The sequence below is a fragment of the Echinops telfairi genome, unplaced genomic scaffold, assembly GCF_000313985.2.
Source record: "Echinops telfairi isolate 266 unplaced genomic scaffold, ASM31398v2 ScPeMD7_5;HRSCAF=22, whole genome shotgun sequence".
NCBI lineage: Eukaryota > Metazoa > Chordata > Mammalia > Afrosoricida > Tenrecidae > Echinops > Echinops telfairi.
In genome coordinates, this window is record NW_022103901.1 from 41,822,794 (window position 1) to 41,842,775 (window position 19,982).

The following is a 19,982-nucleotide window of genomic DNA, read 5'->3' on the forward strand; positions in this document are numbered from 1 at the left end:
CTGGAAATCTGAATCCATGGTGAGTACAACGAAGAAAACCCTGGGAGCAATTCTCAGTCACAAGGGGCTCATCACTGACTTGGAGTTGATTTGACAGCCTTGGGTTGGGTTGGGGGGGTTGAGTTTGGGTTTAAGTCATCCTGAGGATCCCAGGATGTAGGAAGAGATGGTATGGAGAGGTGTGCTTCCAGAAAGAGGGAGTCTTGCCCTTCTAGCTTCATGTCTGGGGTGGGAAGTCATGTTCTCTGACGGAAACGAGGATGGACCCCAGAAGACCTGGATAGCCATGTTGGCTCCCATGTCCATGAACTCTGGAGCCTGAAACTAGCCCTCTATGAGACCCAATTTCCCCGACCTCGGAAGGAATTGCAGTATATCACATCTAATCCTGATCTCTTACTTGGTTGAACCTTTCTCTTCCTCATCACTGTGATACTTAGTGTAGTCAATGGGAACAAGTCCCTAGCGACATGTAATTCACTCTGGGGTGACCAGGATTTTACCAGCTGTGAAATAATCACTGTCGTTTTGGCTTCTATGCATTGAGCACTATGCTAGGCTCCGCTGTCTAGAGAAAGAAGCAAATAGTATCTCATCTATATATAAGAAAGAACTTTATATCAAGAAGCAAATTTTCATCAAGAAGACACCCCAGCCCAGTCCAACGGAGTCCTTATGTCTGGTGCTAACCAGGCCCTATTCAGACTCACATAGCTGCAGGCCAGTGACACCGAAAGGTGAAGTGGGAAGCAGGGAGATGGCAAGCCAAGCCAGTGAGTGCAGTCACGTGTACCCAAGGTCAGCGGAAGCCTGGCAGGGCACAGACTGCTCTCAGGATTGGGTAGCACACATAGGACCACCCTGGAGGCAGATGTAGAGTTACAGTGAAGTCCCAGTGTGGAGGAAGGTTGAGTGCCAGGGAGGAATTGCCTCTGTTTGAACTTGCTCTTATACCAAAAACTACACCCCCAAAGAGATGTCATCCAGTGGCCACTTGACCGACAGGTTGAACTCTGTCCGTCCCTAGTCAGGAGCATCTAGTTGACATACTATCTAACTAGCACAAGTATTTTCTAAGTAGTAGGCATCTAAGACTTATGTGAAAGTCTTCCCTTTTATTTAGCAGCCATGTACTAATTTGATGGCTCCTGCTTTATTATTGTGCCATTAATGAAGCCTTTGGATCCCTTCTCAGAATAATGCTTTTACCATGCACAAAACATAACAAATAGAGCCAAAACACATACCTACTATTTGGAAAACACGCCTGAAAAAATAATATTTTTAAAAATAATGGTATAGAAAATTAACAATAGCGTACTGAACATGGCATGCTCAGATGAAAGGATTTTATTTATAACAGGGAAATGATCATCAATGAAGTCCATGGTAGTGAACAAGTTTGAGACTCCTTGGTTTTCCAAAAAGCCAACTCAGGGCCCTCAAGTTGATGCTGACTCAGTGACCCCGTAGGACAGGGTAGAACTGTAAGTCATGATGGGAGCAGACATCCTCATCTTTCTCTCGTAGAGCAGCTGGGGTGTCAACCTTCGGACATTGCAGTCAGCAGCTCACAGGTAGCCCACTCTAGAAGCAAAGCCCCTTGACTTTAGATGGTATAAAATCCACCCGCTGACGTCAAGTCGATTCAGCATCAAAGTGACCCTATACAATACAGAGTAGTAGAGCCGCTCCGAAGTTTTTCCAAGTCTGTAGCTTTCCAGGAGCATACTACCTCATCTCTCTCCCAAGTTAGGTGGCCTATGAGCTGGTGCTGGGTAACTGCATAATTACACCCACGCTGTTGCTTCTTGTTGGGAGGTGCCATGGAGTTGGTTCCAATTCCTAGCAACCCCAGGCACAGCAGAACAAGATCCTGCTCAGTCCTGCACCATCCTCACAATTATTCCTATGCTTAAGCCCATTGTTGCAGCCACGGTGTCAGGTCATCTCCTTGAGGGTCTTCCTCTCCTTCACTGCCCTTCTGCTTTACTAAACACGGTGTCTTTCTCCAGGGACTCGTCTCTTCTGACAACATGTACGAAGCTCTCTATCGTTGCCTCTAAAGAGCACTGTGGCCATAATCCTTCCAAGACAGATCTGTTTGTCCTTTTAGCAGTCCATGGTACTTTCACTATTCTTTTTCAGCACTTCGATTCAAATGCATTGATTCATCTTCAGTCCTCTTTATTCAATGTCCAACATTCACATGCATGTGAGGCTTGGGTCAGGAGCACCTTAGTCCTCGAAGTAGCATCTTTTTAAAAAAATCATTTTATTGGTGGCTCTTACAGCTCTTATCACAATCCATACATCCATCCATTGTGTCAAGCACTTTTGTACTTATGTTGCCATCATTATTTTCAAAATATTTTTTTTCTACTTGAGCTCTTGGTATCAGCTCCTCATTTTTCCCTCCTTCCTTCCCTCCATCATGAACCCTTAATAAATTAAAAATTATGATTTTCAGACCTTACATCATCTACTGTTTCCCTTCGCCTACGTTTTTGTTGTTCGTCCCCCCAGGGAGGTTTATGTCCATCATTGTGATCAGCTCCCCCTATCTTCCCCCACCTTCCCCCTACCCTCCTGATATTGCTATTCTTATTATTGGTACTGAGGGGTTTATCTGTCCTGGATTACCTGTGTTTTGAGCCCTTATCTGTACCAGTGTACATACTGTGATCTAGCTGTATTTGTAAGGTAGAATTGGTGTCATAATTAGTGGGGGGTAAGAGCATTAAAGAACTAGAGGAAAGTTGTATGCTTCATCAGTGTTATACTGCACCCTGACTGGCTCGTCTCTTCTTTGTGACTCTTCTGTAAGGGGATGTCCAATTGTCTACAGATGAGCTTTGGGTCTCCACTCCGCACTGTCCCTTATTCACATGGTTATGCTTTTTTTTGTTCTGAGTCTTTGATGCCTGATACCTGGTCTCATTGACACCTCATGATCACATGCTTTTTCCATGTGGGCTTAGATGCGTCTCAGGTAGATGGCTACTTGTTTATCTTCAAGCCTATAAGACCTCAGACACTATATCTTTTGATATCCGGGCACCATCAGCTTTCTTCACCACATTTGCTTATGCACCCATTTTGTCTTCAGCGATCATGTCAGGAAGGTGAGCATCTCAGAATTCTGGGTGATTAGAACAAACTGTTCCTGCATTGAGGGAGTGCTTGAGTAGAGGTTCAATGTTCATCTGCTGCCTTAATACTTAACATATAAGTATATGCATATGTAAATATATTTATATGTGTACATGTCTGTATTTAGACCTCTATAAATGCCCTTTGCCTCCTAGTTGTTCCCTCTATTTCCTTTTACTTTCCTCTTGTCCTACTGTCATGTTAGGCCTTCATTTGGGTTTTAGTAATACCTCTCAGCTACATTGCCCATGATCAAGCCCCACCAGACATCCTACACCTTCCTCACTTTTAAATATTCTAAGGAGGTCTTGTGCAGTAGACTTACCTAATGCAACTCATCTTTTGATCTCTTAGCTACTGCTTCAATGAGTATTGATTGTGGAGCCAAGCAAGACCAAATTCTTGACAATTTGAACTTTTTCTCCATTTGTCATGATGCTATCTATTGGTCCATTTATGAGGATTTTGGTTCTTTTTATATCAAGTTGTATTCCACACTGAAGGCTGTGCTCCTTGATCTTCATCAGCAAGTGCTTCAGGTCCTCCTCACTTTCAGCAAGCAAGGTTGTGTCATCTGCACACTGAAGGTTAGTGATTAAAATAACATTTTAGTTGTCTCACAGTTTTTGTGAATCAGAAACCTGAGCACAGCATAGCTGGATTTTCTGTTTTATTATCCCCTATAAGGGCTATAGTGAAGGTGTTGGCTAGGGCTGGGATCTCATCTGAAGGATCAACGGGAAAAGAATTGGTTTTAAAGTTCAATTACATAGTTGTTGACAGTTTACAGTTCCTGTCTGATTGATGAGCAAAGACCACCCTTAGTTCCTTGCCACCTGGCCATCTCCAATTTGTTAGTCTGCTTCCTCAAAGTCAGCAAGGAAGAGAGTCTACTAGCAAGATAGGAGTCACAATCTTGTAACCTAAGGTCAGAAGTGGCATCTTGCTGTATTCTATGGGTTTGAAGTAAGTTGTTCCAGGGGAATATCTTTCATAGGTCTATGAAAACAAGATGTCAGGAGATTATTTGGGGACATCTTGGACACTGTCTACCATGAATAGTGTCTTGAAATGTCCTCAGTGTGAGGGGTGTGAGTGTGGAAGGATCCTTAGCAGACGTGTGGCATCTCTATCACTGTAGAAAGGTGCTGTGGGCTTAGGCACTGTTGGCTTAGGAGAGAGACAGATGCCAGTCATACCTAGAAGTAGAATCTTTGGTGTGATGGAAAGATGTGAAAGTGCTCACTACATGTTAGTAAGGAAGTGACCAGGAGAACCCGGTAAAGTACGGGGCAATGAAAAGGAGGTAGGCCCTCAACATGATGAATGGACACGGTGCTCCAACATGGGCTCCGGCATAGGAACAATTGTGAGGATGGCACAGGACTGAGCGGTGCTTCATTCTGTTATGCACAGGGTCCCCTTGGGTTGGAACCAACTCAATGGCGCCTAAAAGCAGGCCTAGACTTACCCTGTTGTTTGGGCAATCCGACACTGATAGCATTGTACGCAGCTTGCATTATGGAACATATAAGTTATGAGTGGCAAAGACCGTTGGTACACAGTTAACTAGGGAGCTGTAGGTTTCCAGACAAGAATTCTGCCTTCTAGCCCTTCTCCATTTGCATCCAGATGGGGACCATGTGACTGAGTTTTTGCCAATATGGTGGAAGTGATGTAGACTACTTTTAGCCCTGGCCTATAAAAGCCCCTTCCAGCATATCCTCTCCACTTTCTCTACATGGAGCCAACACCCATGTGATAGATAGGTTTATTGTGCCAACCTGGTCAATAAACACATGTGCGATTAATAAGGTTGCAGTTTAATTGAAGGGCAAAGAGATAAATGGCTTAATGAGGCTCACCTTTCTGTCTCTTGCTCTCTGATGACTGGACCAGTGTGCGGCTGCCTTAGCTACTTCTCTGCCTCAACTTGCAATCTACACTACCTGTGGGACACCCAACCTGTGAACCATGTTGCTATAGTTTGAGGTTCCTTCAAGACCTACTTCACCACACTACTAGTGTATACATCACTTGAGCTGGGGACTGTCGGACTTTGTCATCTGGCTGACTCTTGGTGACCTACCCTGCTGTTTGCTGCCTGTGGCCAGACTGCCTGAATTGCTCTACAGATGACTCAGCTCTCTGCTTCCTTGACTTGCACCCAGCAGCCCTCGTGAGTTGAAGGACTGCCAGTGTATTAACTGTCTCATGGAAGTGCATTGAACGGAGCCATTTGTACTACTCTGTGGACTAATTAGCTGTTTATTTCTTCATGTTGTACATATCTATATATATAAAATCGTAAGTGCCCTGGTTTTGTTTCTCTAGAGAACCCTCTCTAACACACCGAAGTTGGCCTTGGAAAGAAGCCACATGCTGAAAATGGAAAATCTCTGAATAGCAGTGAAGCACTGACTTCCCTTCCCACCACTAGTGAGACTTCATGTGAGCAAGAAATAATCTTCTAGTGTGTTAAACTGTGAGATTTCAGGTTTTATCTTTTGCAGTAGTTAGAATCTCTCTTTTTTTAAAATCATTTTATTAGGGGCTCATACAACTCTTATCACAATCCATACACACATCAATTGTGTAAAGCGCATTTGTACATTCATTGCCCTCATCATTCTCAAAACATTTTCTCTCCACTTAAACCCCCCTGGCATTAGGTCCTCATTTTTCCCCTCCCTCCCCGCTCCCCCCCTCCCTCATGAGCCCTTGGTAATTTATAAATTGTTATTTTGTCATATCTTGCCCTGTCTGACATCTCCCTTCACCCACTTTTCTGTTGTCTGTCCCCCAGGGAGGAGGTCACATATAGTTCCTTGTAATCGGTTCCCTCTTTCCTACCCACTCTCCCTCTACCCTCCCTGTTTCGCCACTCACACCACTGGTCCTGTAGGGCTCATCCGCCTGTATTTCCAGTTCCTGTCTGTACAGTGTACATCCTCTGGTCTAGCCAGACTTGCAAGGTTGAATTCGAGTCATGGTAGTGGGAGCGGGGAGGAAGCATTTAGGAACTAGAGGAAAGTTGTATTTCTCATCGTTGCTCATCGCACCCTGACTGGCTCGTCTCCTCCCCGAGACCCCTCTGCAAGGGGATCTCCAGTGGCCTACTAATGGGCTTTGGATCTCCACTCCACACTCCCCCCATCATTCACTATGGTAAGATTTTTTGTTCTGATGATGCCTTATACCTGATCCCTTCGACACCTCGTGGTTGCATAGGCTGGTGTGCTTCTTCCATGTGGGCTTTGTTGCTTCTGAGCTTGATGGCCGCTTGATTACCTTCAAGCCTTTAAGACCCCAGATGCTATACTTTTTGATAGCCAGGCACCATCAGCTTTCTTTGCCACATTTGCTTATTAGAATCTCTTTTAACACCTACAACACAATACAGTATCTGGTTAATAATTATAGTCCATCCCATAGAGGACTTATCTCATTTCTCTGATCCTCTACTTTATCAACCATGATGGCCTTTCCAGTGATTGATCTTTCCTGATGATCTGTTCAAAGTAAGCATGGTCATGGTCCATGATCTTCACTTCTCAGGAACATTCTGATTGTATTTATTCAAAGTCTTAACTGTCCATCCTTCTGGAAATGTGCAATGTGTTCATCTTCTTCAACAGCACCACAATTTGAGTGCATCATTTCTATGTCTGTTTTCCTTTTCATTGGAGGTAATTCAAAAGACTGTGGCTTGAGTAAGGCACCCTTTAGTCCTCAAAGTGATGAAGTGCTTTTAAAAATCTTCAGCAACGTCTTCTGCAGCAAATTTGCCCAGTGAAATACATCGTTAGACTTCTTGACTACTTCTTCCATAGACATTAACTGTTGACACTAATTATAGGATGTACTCATTGGCAACTTTAAGATCCTGATCTTCACTATTGTTGGTTGCATATAGTTTTATTGACATATGGTTCACATAGCGTGCACTTCCATAGTTCAATCTAATTAAAAGAATTGTGCAATCATCCCAACAAGCAGTTCCAGCCCATTGCCTTCCCTCTTGGATTCATTCGGAGTTCCCCATTCTGGCCACTCTCCGTGCCCCAATAAGTCCCTGATCCAGTTACCGTCTCTGTAGCCTCACCCATCCTGGACTTCATATTTTGGAAAACATACAACAACATCAAAAGACCAACAACAATAACAAAATAAACAGAGAAAAAGAACAAAGAAAAACAGGAAGTATTAAAAACTAGAACAAATTTAAATGGGTCAAAAGGAAGATCAAATGATCAGGTATCACATTTTAACTTAATTACATCTTCCATGATCACATTTATAACATTCTCTGTCTGATAGCAAGGCTATTCACATCTCTCAACTCTGTCCAGCGGGAATTCATCAGAGGTTTAGTCCATGTAAAACCAAAATCAAACTCACTGCCACCAAGTCGATGCTTAACAGCCCTATAGAACAGGATAGAAGTGCCCTGGTGGGTTTTGAATCTACATCTTTATGGGATTAGAGACAGAAAGCTCTGTCTTTCTGCCTTAATCCATGTAGAGCCCCTGCAAATGGATTTTGAGTTTCTACTGTTATCCACTGCCTTTTGTAAATTGGGTGTTCACAATTTTAGCTCTGGTACCATTTCCTCCTTTGGATGTGGACTTTATTTCTTCTCTTTGCATCAGACAGGTTTGTGTGCTTCTTTCATGTGGACTTAGCTGACACCTCACTTAGATTGCCACTTGTTTGAAAACTAGCCTTTAAGACCCCAGACGCGATTCTTTTTGATAGCCAGGCACCATCTGCTTTCTTCACCACACTTTGCTATCGCACCCATATTTCTTCAGGAGGGCAAGCATTGAGCAAAGAACCTGATCTTTAATTTTTCTAGCAACCCTGCATGGCATAGTAATCTCATTTGATATATATGCAAACTGAGAAGTCATATTATTGATAACTCAATGTCACGGAGGGTGCACTGGATGTGTCTGTCTCACCGTTTTTACCATCTCATTTGTTGCTGTTAGTTCTGTGGAAGCAATTCCAACTCATGGCCACCCCATATGTTACAGAGTAGGACTGTTCTATAGCGTTTTCTTGGCTGTAATCCTGAAGCAGATCACCAGGACTTTTCTTTCATGGTACTACTGAGTGAGTTTGCACCCCCAACCTTAATTTTTACAGCCAGTCGTGTACCACTTTCACCCCCAGGACCTCTATTCCACTTAACCTTCCCAAAATTGCTGGTACTCTCTGGATCCAGTCCTTATGGTTAAACATTTGCAAGAGAAGAAGCATGTCTGCATCATCAGCTTGGCATCTTGCTTAGTTTCGTGTCAGATTCCAAATACTAACTCTTGCTTCATTGTGTAGTTCAAAGAAAGCATTTCACATCAAGAAATGTCATGGTTTCTAAAATAATTTTGTCACATCTTCTTGAATTTTCCCCCTTTTCAAGTTCAGAGGTTTGAATTATATTCCAGTGTTATAATACTCCTTTTCAAATAGTATAAAAAGCACCTCATTTTAAGAAATCTTAATATCCAAATAAATTGTCTTCACCCTAAGTGACACATAATGAGCAGACCCCAAAGAAGCAATTATGATGTGTTGGTGGCTGATGTTCTCCTCTTTGTTGATTTTTTTTATTTTTGCAGGCTCACTTGCCAAGTCAATGCTTTCTAACTTTGTCATAGTACTAATATCAATGATGTATTTTAACCTTTATCAATAATAGTTGATGACTTTTCCATCATCATACACAGTACTTATCAATTCAATGATCCCCTTTCCCCCTTCTAGCCTTTGGTAAACACTAACAAACTTAGGTATCTATCTATTTGCTCAGTCTAGATATCGCATATCAGTGAGATCATACAGTATTTATCTTTTGGCTGCTGACTGACTTCACCTAATATAATGATTTCTGTGCCCACCCATGTTGTAGCAAATCAAGACTTCATTTCCGTTTCTGGCTGACTAGCCTTCCATCAGACGTATGTCCCACATTTTATGTCTTGGTTCATCTGTTGATGGGCAATTGGCATCGTAGGCACTTGAGTGCTGCTATAACAGAAATAGCACGCATGTATGGCTTCCTCAAAGAGAAATTCATTCTCTGATGGTTATCCACACCCTCGCCAACTTTTGTCACCTTTTGCTTTTGTTGTTGGGTTTTTAAACTATTAGTCATCTTAGTGGTGGTGAAGTGGCATCTCATTGTGTTTTTTGAGATGAGCTTAGGGCTGCTAATTGCAAGGTCCGCAGTTTTAACTCCCCAGTCACTCTGTGGGAGAAATAAGAGTCTGTCTGCTCCCGTAATGTAGCCTCAGAAATCCCAATGAGGATTCTACCCTGCCCCGTGGAGTCACTATGACTTGTAATAGACTCGATAGCAGTGGCTTTAACGGCAATGATGGTGAGCATTTTTCATGTCCTCGTTGGCCATTTTTATATCTTCTTGGTTGAACAAGCAGTTTTACTTTTGATGCGGTCCATTGCGCTGATTTGGTACTCTGTTGCTAATGCTTTCAGATTCTAACTTCTGAGCATCCATTGTTTAAAACTAGGTCTTGAAGTCATACCTCTTATATTTTCTTTTATGTGATTTGCGGGTGATTTGAAGCATTTTCGGTGCTGTAATTTTGTTTTCCTATTTTGCTGTCCAGTTATCAAAGGAAGAAGCCTGAGTTTTATGTACCAGAATGCTGTCAGTTGGGTGTCAGCTGCTGAGTTCCTAGATTTAAGGTCACAAAAGTCAACACCGGGCTGGTGCTAAAGCCTTTATTCTGGATATCTTTGTTCCCCAGGGGAATCTGCCTCCTGTGTAGCTTATGTTTTTTTTCAATCTGCCTCCTCTTATCTTTTGGGGTCAACAGAATTTGGGGAGAACGTTTAGAGGATGTTTTGAATCCTTGAAGCTACTCAAAGCACCTCATGTAGTCATCCACTTCGCAAATCTGAAGCACCTACTGTGGCAGGCATTGTGCTGAGTCCTTGAAGAGAGAACCGCCCCTCTCCCACCACCTTTTAAAACAACTGGTTGATGGAAGACAGGGGAAATGTGAGACCTTTGGGTATGAATTCCTTTCTTCATCCCTTGTCACAGATATGTGACTTTAGGGGAACTTTCTGGGCTCAAAGCTTGATTTTTCTCACCTGTAGAAGGAACACAAACATAACTACCTTGCAGACTTGCTGAGGATTTGAGATGAGTCATGCACAATACTGAATGATGGATCAGTTGAAGCTGATATTAATCTAATGCATCTGTTTCTCACTGATTCCAACCCCTTGGGAGCCAGGCTAATGGGGTACATGAACTTTTGTGTGGGTTGGATTATCCAGAAACAGATGCATGTGCAAGGAAGGAAGGAAGGGATCCAAGGAGAAATTGGTGGTAAGGGGCCAGGAAAAGCCAAGCAAGGGGGCAAGTTCAGATATGTCCCCCAAAGGCTCATCCTGGAATATGCTAGTTCTTAGAATGCGTACCCTTCCCAAACAAGAGACCTGGGTTTCATGCTTAACGTAAGTATGGATAATGCAAAAAGGGACTGTGGTGTCATAGTGGTTAAGCATTGAGCTGATAACCCAGTGGGCTGGGTGGAAATAGGAAATGAGTTACAAGGGCTTCTGGGGAAAGCAGCAACCACATGAGCTATATATCCAAGATCTACCTTCTGTGGGATGATAGCCCCGGTCCAATGAGCCCAGGGAATGACAATGATCTCCTTGGCCCCTCCATGAAGCTGTCTTGGATAATTGCCCTGTGAAAATGTGACTGGTGACATTGTGGCTTGTCTTTGGGGCCTGTATGATTTAAGGTAAGATGCCTGGCCACTCTTCATAGCTCGTGTCTCATTGGCAGCCAGGGTTGCCTGTCTGACTTGAGTTTCCTCCTGTAACAATCACAGTGCCCCTGTGTCTGTTTGTTCTGGGCTGAGATATCTTTATGAGCTCTGATGTATTTGACAAATATATACTGAGCATCTGTTACATGCCAGACTCAGGGCTAGGTACCAGAACACAGAAATGAATCAGGCATAGTCCTGCCTTCCAGGACGTTGGCATTTAGAGAGGAGGCCATATACCGTAGGTGCTGTCCTTCCTTCTGAATCCAGTAGGCTCTCTCCTTCTTTGTCTCCCTCTGCTCTGTGTTTGACTTAGGAGCCTCTTCTTTTCACCTCACTTCCTTCCTTGTCGGAGCTCTGGTGGCGCTGTGGGTTTGGCTTTGGGCACCAGTTGCTCTACTGGAGAAAGATGAAGCTGTCTACGCCCATAGACATTTACAGTCTGTGAGATCCTCTCTGTGAGTCAGAACACTCTCGCTGCCCATGGGTTTGGTCTTGCTGTTCCTTCCTTGTTTTACTTTCTCTCTGTATTCTTGTCTACCAGCTGCCTACCTTATTGCAAGGAGCCCTAGTGGTACACTGGTTAAACCCTCAGTCGCTAACTTCAAGGTTGGCACTTTAAACCCACCAGGGACTCCATAGGAGAAAAGACCTGGTAATCTGCTTCTGTGAAGACTACAGCCTAGGAAACCCACCGGGACAGTTCTGCTGTGTTCTGTACAGACACTAAATAATTGGAATTGGTGAAATGCCATTAACCTAGTGGCGCATGTGTCAATCCTTGGATGCCAACCAAGAAGTCAATGGTTCAAGTCCACCAGTGACTCCATGGGAGAAAGTTCCTCCCATAAAGATTATAGTCTAGGGAACCCCCTGGAGGCAGTTCTACTATGTCATGTGGGGTCACCAGGAGTCAGAATGGGCACATAACCATGACAGCTCCCACCACAGCCGGAGGTTTCAACTCAATTAGGAGTTAGGACCCTTCAAGTCCCTGCTCCTTCGAGGCCCTTTGCCAACAGCCCCTCTGAAGATTGCAAGTGGCTATGATGTTCTGGGGTACCCAGTTCTACCCAGAACCTCAGGAGGGGTAATGGTGTCTTTGAGATCATGGGAAACCACTCCGAGTTAAACTGGAGTGCACGAAGCAGTTTGAGGAGAGGGAAGTAGAATTTATGACTAATTGTGCTGGTGATGTGGACAGCAGAGATGCTTTGCCTGCTTCTTTGCATATGGCAGTCTCACGGGAGCCCTGGTCCAGGCCAGACAACGTATGTCTTTCATTCTAGTTCTGGAACAAGCCGCATGCACTTGGATGTGGTTCCCTCCCCGGATGAGGCTGAGGGCGCATCCAGGAAACCTTTAGAATCAGCCCTCTTGGTCCAGAACTCTCCCTTCTTAAATGTCTTCTACTTCTACTTCTCCCCAAACTACTAGGTGCTCATACGATCATCTCGGTGCTACACGGTGGCGGCTTGAGGGTTGCTATAGAGCTGGAAGCTATGCCACCAATGTTTCAAACACCAGAAGGGTTACCCGTCACGAGCAGGAGTCAGCGGAGCTTCTAGGCTAAGACAGGCTAGGACGAAAAGACTTTTTCCTTTGTGATTTTCTTCTGAAGTGATCCACTTTTGGAAAGCTGCTGCAGAAAATCCTACTGATCACAACGTTCTTGCATGGGGCCCATCACGAGAAAGGCGAAACTCGAGGAGGCCGTCTTGTTGCCGAAGTAGAGGGCCCCCAAGGCAAAGGAGACCTTAGCAAGATGAATCGATCACAGGAGCCTCGACAGTGGATTCAGCCCTGCTAGTAGTTGTGAGAATGACACGGGACTGGGGGACAGTTTGTCTTGCTGTACACAAGGTCTCCAGTAGTCAGAGTCCGCTCGATGACAATGAACACGAGAAGGAATGCCTTGGGTTTAAAGGCACGTAGTTTATATCGTGTGCTATTTTCTTTCCAGGACTCAGGAGAGGATTAGCTTTGGGCTGAGTGAGGTCTCTGTCCAGGGGACTGGAACCATGGTTGGCTTCCAATGGCCATTTGACTTAGCAGGAGCAGGAAGCTGCCGCAGAGGGAGTGACTGACTTGGATAAATCCTGTGACCAGAGTTCAGTAGAGACAAGGGCCTGGGAATCTGCATTTCAGAGGCACACACACCAGAGATGCTGATGCAGACGGTTGGTGGGCCATCGTTTGAGAATCACTTGGGTAGACCTGGCCTTGGCTCAGGCACTTACACTCTATGTGGCTGCAACCTAGCTGTGTAAGGTCTCTGAACATCTTCCTTCGTCTGCACTCTAGGCCTCTCTCCCCAGGTTCTGTCTTCCTGCAAGGCTGCTCTGAGAACCATCCATGTAAATGGCAGGTGGGAAAATGTTGAGGCTCCGCAAGATAATGGCCTTGGTGGTGGAGCCCCACCGTTCCCAAATTGCCACCTCTCGGTGCACAGAGGAAAAGGGACCCCAGACAGAGAATGCCCCAGTGACCGCTTTGGCCTCTGGCACCTCTTGCCCCTCACCTCCTCTTTTTATAATTCAGCTGTTGCTGCAGCAACCAGCTATTCAAGTGGAGCCAGAGAGCACTCGGGCTTGGTAGGCTTTGTGGCTCTTCTCTGCCTCTGACATGGACTGTGACCTCAGGAGCCTTATCGGCCTGTCTGACATGCGTGCACTCCTTGGCCAGGGAGGCGCACAGCCCCCGCTCTATGCTCTTGAGTCTAGGAGTCCTTCCTAGTGCTCTCGGTGGGCTCCGGGCAAGGACACAGTGACCATCCCTCCTTAAGGTGCCTCTGTGGGCTCTGCTCCCTCTGTCGCTTCAGGTATTCCTCTTCCCCCCTCCTTTTCATTGGGCTCATTTCCCAAAATGACCACCTGCATGCAGTCTCTGGTCTCAATTCTGATTGGGGGATCCCCCAGGCTGGCTCCCTTTACTGGCTAAGCCCAGCTTGGATCTCCAGTGGCATTCTCAGTCTGAAGTGTTATCCAGGGGACCAGCTGCTTACTTAGTGACCATATCAGGCAGTGAGAGGGCTTGTGGCCTGTCCACTCCCTGCTTGGCCAGAGAGAACCAAACCCGAACTGGTTGCCATTGAGGGCGCTCTGACTGGCAGACTCCAGGCTGTCCGGGGTCCCCCTGGATCCCACTGGGATTTCAGTGGCTGGTTTTCGGAAGTAAGTAGACCTCCGGCTTTCAGAGAGAGAGAATCCCAGCTTTGTGTAAAGTTCTCACGATGTCTGACAGCTTCCTCTTGCCCCTGAGACCAAAAGTGACACTCTCCTACCTCCCTTCAGTGCTCTAATTACACCCCAAGGCAGAGGGGCCTCTTCCCATTACCTCTGCTCCCCACCTTACCCCTCACCCTCACTCTGTCCCCACGCCCACCCTGCTGGTTCCAGAAACCCTCCAAATATGCCTCTGTTTGAGCCCTTGGGCAGCGGTGAGGCCTACTGTACCTGCCAAGGAAAGGCCAAGGATGCTCCGACCCAGCCCACCTGACAGGGCTACTCTCACTACACGTCTCTTATAGCGAGGCCAAGAAATTCTGAGGATCCTCTTCAGAAAACGTCCTTCCTCTCCTACTTCCTCTCTCCCTCTCCAGGTTTTGGCTCATCTTTGACCTTCTCAACGTGGCTTCTCCTAGCAGCCTCTCCATAGGGCTGCACCCCCTGTCCTGCCAATGTCCCCACCATCTACCTCACCTCTTCACCACCCCTCCCGGTCTCGAACAGCACTTAGCTCTTTCCAACATGTGATTTGGTGCATTTTCTGATGTTTTACTCGTATTCTGCATGTCCGCTCAGCAGGCTAGAAGCTCCATGAGTTGTCAAGCCTTTGATGACTGATATTCTCAACACCTACTACAGCACCTGGGACAGAGGGTACACTCAATAAGTAGTGGCTGAATGAGTGGATGGGGGGCAATGAGTTCAGGGTGGGGATCATGAAGTACCCTCCTACCCTCCCCTCATTCCGGTGTCATCAATGCTTTGGGGACATTTGTTCTAAGATGCACAGTCACTGGAAGTGGCACCAGAGAGGCTTCAATCGTGTCTTTAGATCGGCCTGTGCCTTTAGCTATGGCTGGATTCTGTGGACAGCTCTCTGCTACACTTTAACGTAAAACAAAAATAAGTTATTTTAAAAACCCAAACTCACTCCCTTGAGCTGATTCTAACTCATAGTTTCCCTTAAGACAAAGGACTGCTCCGTAGGCACTCCGGGGCTGGACATCCTGATAGAAGCAGATGGCCTCATCTTTTGCCTGTGGATCCACTGGGGGTAAGTTTGAGCCTCAGAGCTCTTGGTTAGCAGCCTGATGTTTAACCCCCTGCACCACCAGGGATCCTACTTGGAAACAAAGGCATATGCTTTTCCCATGAACAGAACTCCTATGGCCTGGTGTCAGTGCGAAGTCCATGGCCCTGCCATCATGATACTCAGCCTGGCTTGTCCTTTTAAGCCTCCACCTTGTGCCGCTGCCGTGTGGCGAACCCCATAGGAAGGGGAATCCCCAGGTGGTGGGGGCAGATTGCTTGCCTGGCTATTAAACAAACGGTGCCGGTTTCAGTCCACCTAGAGGTGCCTTGTAAGAAGAACCTGGGGATCTACTTCTAAAACGTCTGGAAACCCCAGGTGCCCAGAGCTCCTCTGACACCCGTAGGCCACCCCAGTGGCAACGGACTTGGCTGTTCGTTGGTTACCTGAGCGATGCTGACATTCACAACCTTGATCCGGAACCTCTTGTCTGAAGCCACCCACCAACACCGTGCGCCCTCCTGGTGCACTCAGGTCTCCTGATGTCCATCAGTTCCAAAGCAGGGAGGTAAACTAGATCCTCTTGGGCAGGGACTGATTACCTTCGGACAAGAGGATTCTGAAACCCCATGCCCCTGAGGTCAGCTGGCGAGTGCAGGAGGGAGGGAGCGTTCACCCAATCCCACTGGACTCCCACCAAGAACAAGAAGAGAGGCCCTGCTGCCCAGCGAAGTCCCCTTTCCTTGCCGCACTTTGTTTTTCAGTCCTCCCACTTCCTGTTTTCTCCTGGGGGATCCAGAAGTGTCTTCTGGCACATTTCTCATTATCGGAGCTTTAATGAGAATTCTAATGAGGGCAACTGCACACTTTGATGGGAGGTTTCGAAATGGGGCTCTGGCGTCTTGCTTGTCAAGCTGCCAGTCTCTGCATCCTCGCCAAAAATGCCCTCTCTAATAATAATACTAATAGCTGTCCTTTATTGAAAGTCTACTATATGCCAGGCAATTTGCATACATTAGCACGAGTCTCCGCAGGGGGCGGGGAATCATATTAGGTGGGCACTGTGAACCCTAATATTAGATGAGGGAATGAAGGCTTGAGGCAGGACACTGATTCACCCAAAGCTATGCAGTTAGGAATTGGCAGATCCAGGATTCAAAGCCAAGTCTGAATCAAACTCAAGAACTTTTCCTGACCTGCATTCACAGCAGATCTTGGGAAGAGGGGATGTAAGGCAACAGGATAGCTTGTCACTGCTTCCGGAATCGTCCCCGGTTCTCGTCAGAACATTTGATGTGGGTCATTATGGTGGCAAGTTGGCACCTCTGGCAACACGACTGTGGTTGATGGACCCCTGGGGATTGGAGGCACCCAATTAGAAGGGCAGTAAGAGCAGACCTAAGAATAGACTGATTGCCTATTCATCATCTGCCATGCACTGTCTGCTCAGCAATTACTGGAGAGCCTTCCTGTTTAATCATGTCGCCCAGAACCAGTCCTCCTGACATGGCATCAAGCGTCCTGCTTCTGGAGCTTCCCTGCGAACCCTTACTAGATGGACACCTTGCAGGCAAAGGGAGAGCAGTGGGCACTTGCAAATGGTGGCGCAGTCCCTTCAGGCTCCTTGTGCACAGCCCTCTCGTGGGGCAGTAGCTGTGGCCCGAGGCAGTGTGTCTCCGAAAGATCTGCTGATTAAGGAACAAGAGGCTTGTAAGAGCAGCCCTGCGAGGGGATGGGGCTGACCTCCTCCTCTCCCAGCGTCTTTCATTTTGCTTTTTCCTCTCTGTCTATCCTCCCTGGCCTCTTCATCCACTTCATGACACCTGCCTGGGGGTTGGCCAGGTGGCCACTGCCTTTGCCTCTCCTCCCCCTCACTGCCTCGCTCAGTCTCCCAGCCCCTCCTCTCTCAGTTCCTTCTGGAACTGCCTCTGTAGCTTCATCTCCACCCTTTCTTTGCTTCTCCATTCCTCTCTCCCTTGCATCTAATTTTGTCCCTCTATAGGCCCTGTTTCTCCCACTCTCTCCCTCTCACCTCTACTTCGCCCTATCTTCCTGGCACATTGTTTCTCCCTCCCTTCTTCCTGACCTCTGCTGTCATCTCCTAGTCTCTCTTCCGCCCTCTCCCGCCTCATAGGCCCTCTCTGTGCCATTCCACCTTTCTCAAGTGGGTTTGTCCCCAGAGCACATCCTCCCGTTCACTCCCGCCCTCGCCCTCGCCCTCGCCCTCTCCCACACAGGGCCAAAAGACTTACCCCAGAGAAGCTAGTCCATATCACATCATTACCACCAGCAGGTACTCCTATTTCTGTTGTCCTAACCAAAGACCATTCAGGTTCAGAAGACAAAACCCAGCCCTGCCTGACTCAAATCTCAATTCTCCCTCACCCACCGCATTCAGTTGATGGGTGCTTCCAATTTCTGTTGCTGGAACTGAGCCCTGGTGGAGCAGTGGATTTAGAGTTGGACTTCTAACTGTAACATCAGCAGGTCAAGCCCATCATCCACTCTGAGGGAGAAGGATGAAGCTGTCTGCTCCCATGAAGACGTACAGCTTTGGGAACCCAGAACGGAGCAGTTCTGCCCTGTCCTATCAGGTCAGTAGGTGTTAAAATTGACTTAGTGGCAGTGGGTTTGGGCAGTGGGGGGAATTCAAGTAACTTGTTCGCTGCCCTAATGACTATTTTAAAGTATGAAAAAAAGTTATACCCAAAGGTAATTTATTATTTCATAAGAATATTATTTCAAAATTTGATGATAAGTGTTTTGAAATATTAGTGAAAATATTAAATAATACTTGATAAAAATCAGTAAAATTGTTATTAAAGATATTTCCATGTTGTTCTGCATTGGTGACCTCACTTGTAATAGTCTTCACTTTTATCTGAGCATCATGTGCTGTGTAATTGATCCGTAACCATCTTTTCACTGTAGAAATAGGATCCCATTCCTTTAGAGGTAAGCCAATTAGACAATAGTCATTGTGTTTGATATATTAGAAACAGGTTACTTTTCTTCTTTGAACGTATTATATTCATCTTGGAAAAACCCCTTTCTGCTTCTGCTGAATTTACAGCAATTTTTTTCTGACAATAACTTTATTTCTTTGAACACTTTCAGGAATTACATAATCCAATCATAACAACTCTTGGGAATTTGGGGTGTAACACAAAGCTGAAATGAATGACAGCGTGTCACCCTCTGGGTGTTTGACACTTTTTCTCTTTACTTTATCCGTTTGCTCACTGAAGTAACAAAGACAAGGGAATAAAAATGTGGTAGTTCGTGGAAAGTATAAGGAGTTTTATGAAACGGATAAATAAATATCAAAAGCATAGTTCTAATTTATAACTTTGGACTGAAAGAACTTTACTACTGGTGATTTAAACACACGGGTGCACAGATGAATGTTAAATGAGAGTTGCTGTTAGGTGCCATGGAGCTGGCTCTGACCTGTAGGGACCCTGTGTACAACAGAACAAAACACTGCCCGGTCCTGCGCCCTCCTCACAGTTGTTCCTAAGCCCATTGTTGTAGCCACAGTGTCCCTCTATCTCCTTGAGGGCCTCCCTCTTTCTCACTGCCCCTCCACTTTATCAAACACCATGGGACTGTTTTCTAGGGACTGGTGTCTCCTGACAACATGTCCAAGGTAAGAAGAAGTCTTGCCATCCTTGCCTCTAAGGACCACTCTGGCCAGACTTCTTCCAAGACAGATCGGTTTGTCCTTTTAGCAGTCCGTGATACTTTGAACCTTCTTCTCCAGCCCCACAGTTCAAATGCCTCAGTCCTTCTTCAGTCTTCCTTATTCAGTGTCCAACTTCCACATGCAGACGAGGCAAAGGAAAATGCCATGGAGTGGATCAGGTAGACATCAGTCCTCAAAGTAACACCCTTGTGCTTCAATACTCTAAGTGGGGGTTTGTGCAACGATTTACCTAAATGCAACTCATTTTTTGATCTTTTGATCCTTGCTTCCATGAGCATTGATTTTGGAGCCGAGCAAGCCAAACTCCTCGATGACTTCAACCTTTTCTCTGTTCATCGTGATGTTACCTTTTGGTCTACTTGTGAGAAGCTTGCTCTTCTTTACATTGAGTTGTAATCTATACAGTCCTGATCTTCAGCAGCTAGTGCTTCCAATCCTCCTCACTTTCAACAAGCGAGGTTTTGTGTCTGCAGATCACTGTTTGTTAATAGGCCTTCACCCAATCCTGATGCCATATCCTTCTGCAGCTAAGCCAGCCTCTCTGATTATTTGCTCAGCCCACAGATTAAATAAGGTGAGAATATACAGTGCTGTTACAGGATTTTCCTGATTTAAACCATGCATATTCCCATGTTCTGTGCACACAACTGCTTCTGGACTCATGGACAAGTTCTTCACGAGCACAATGAAGCATTCTGGAATTCCCATTCTTCCCAAGGTTGTCCACAGTCTGTTATGGTGCACACAGTCCAGTGGGTTTGCTTTGCCAATAAAGCACAACTAAACACTTTTCTGGTATTCTCTGCTTTCACCTAAAGTCCATCTGACATCAGCAATGATATCCCTTGTTCCATGTCCTCCTCCTAATCAGGCCTGAACCCCAGGAAGCTCCGCTGTGTTGCTGCAGCTGTTACTGAATGACCTGCAGAAGAGTTTTAGTGACATGTGATATTGTTCTATAGTTTGAGCATTCTGTTGATAAAATAACAAAACAACAAAAACATCAGGGAATATAAATTTGTGATTTCCACCTTAGAGCTGCTGCCCAC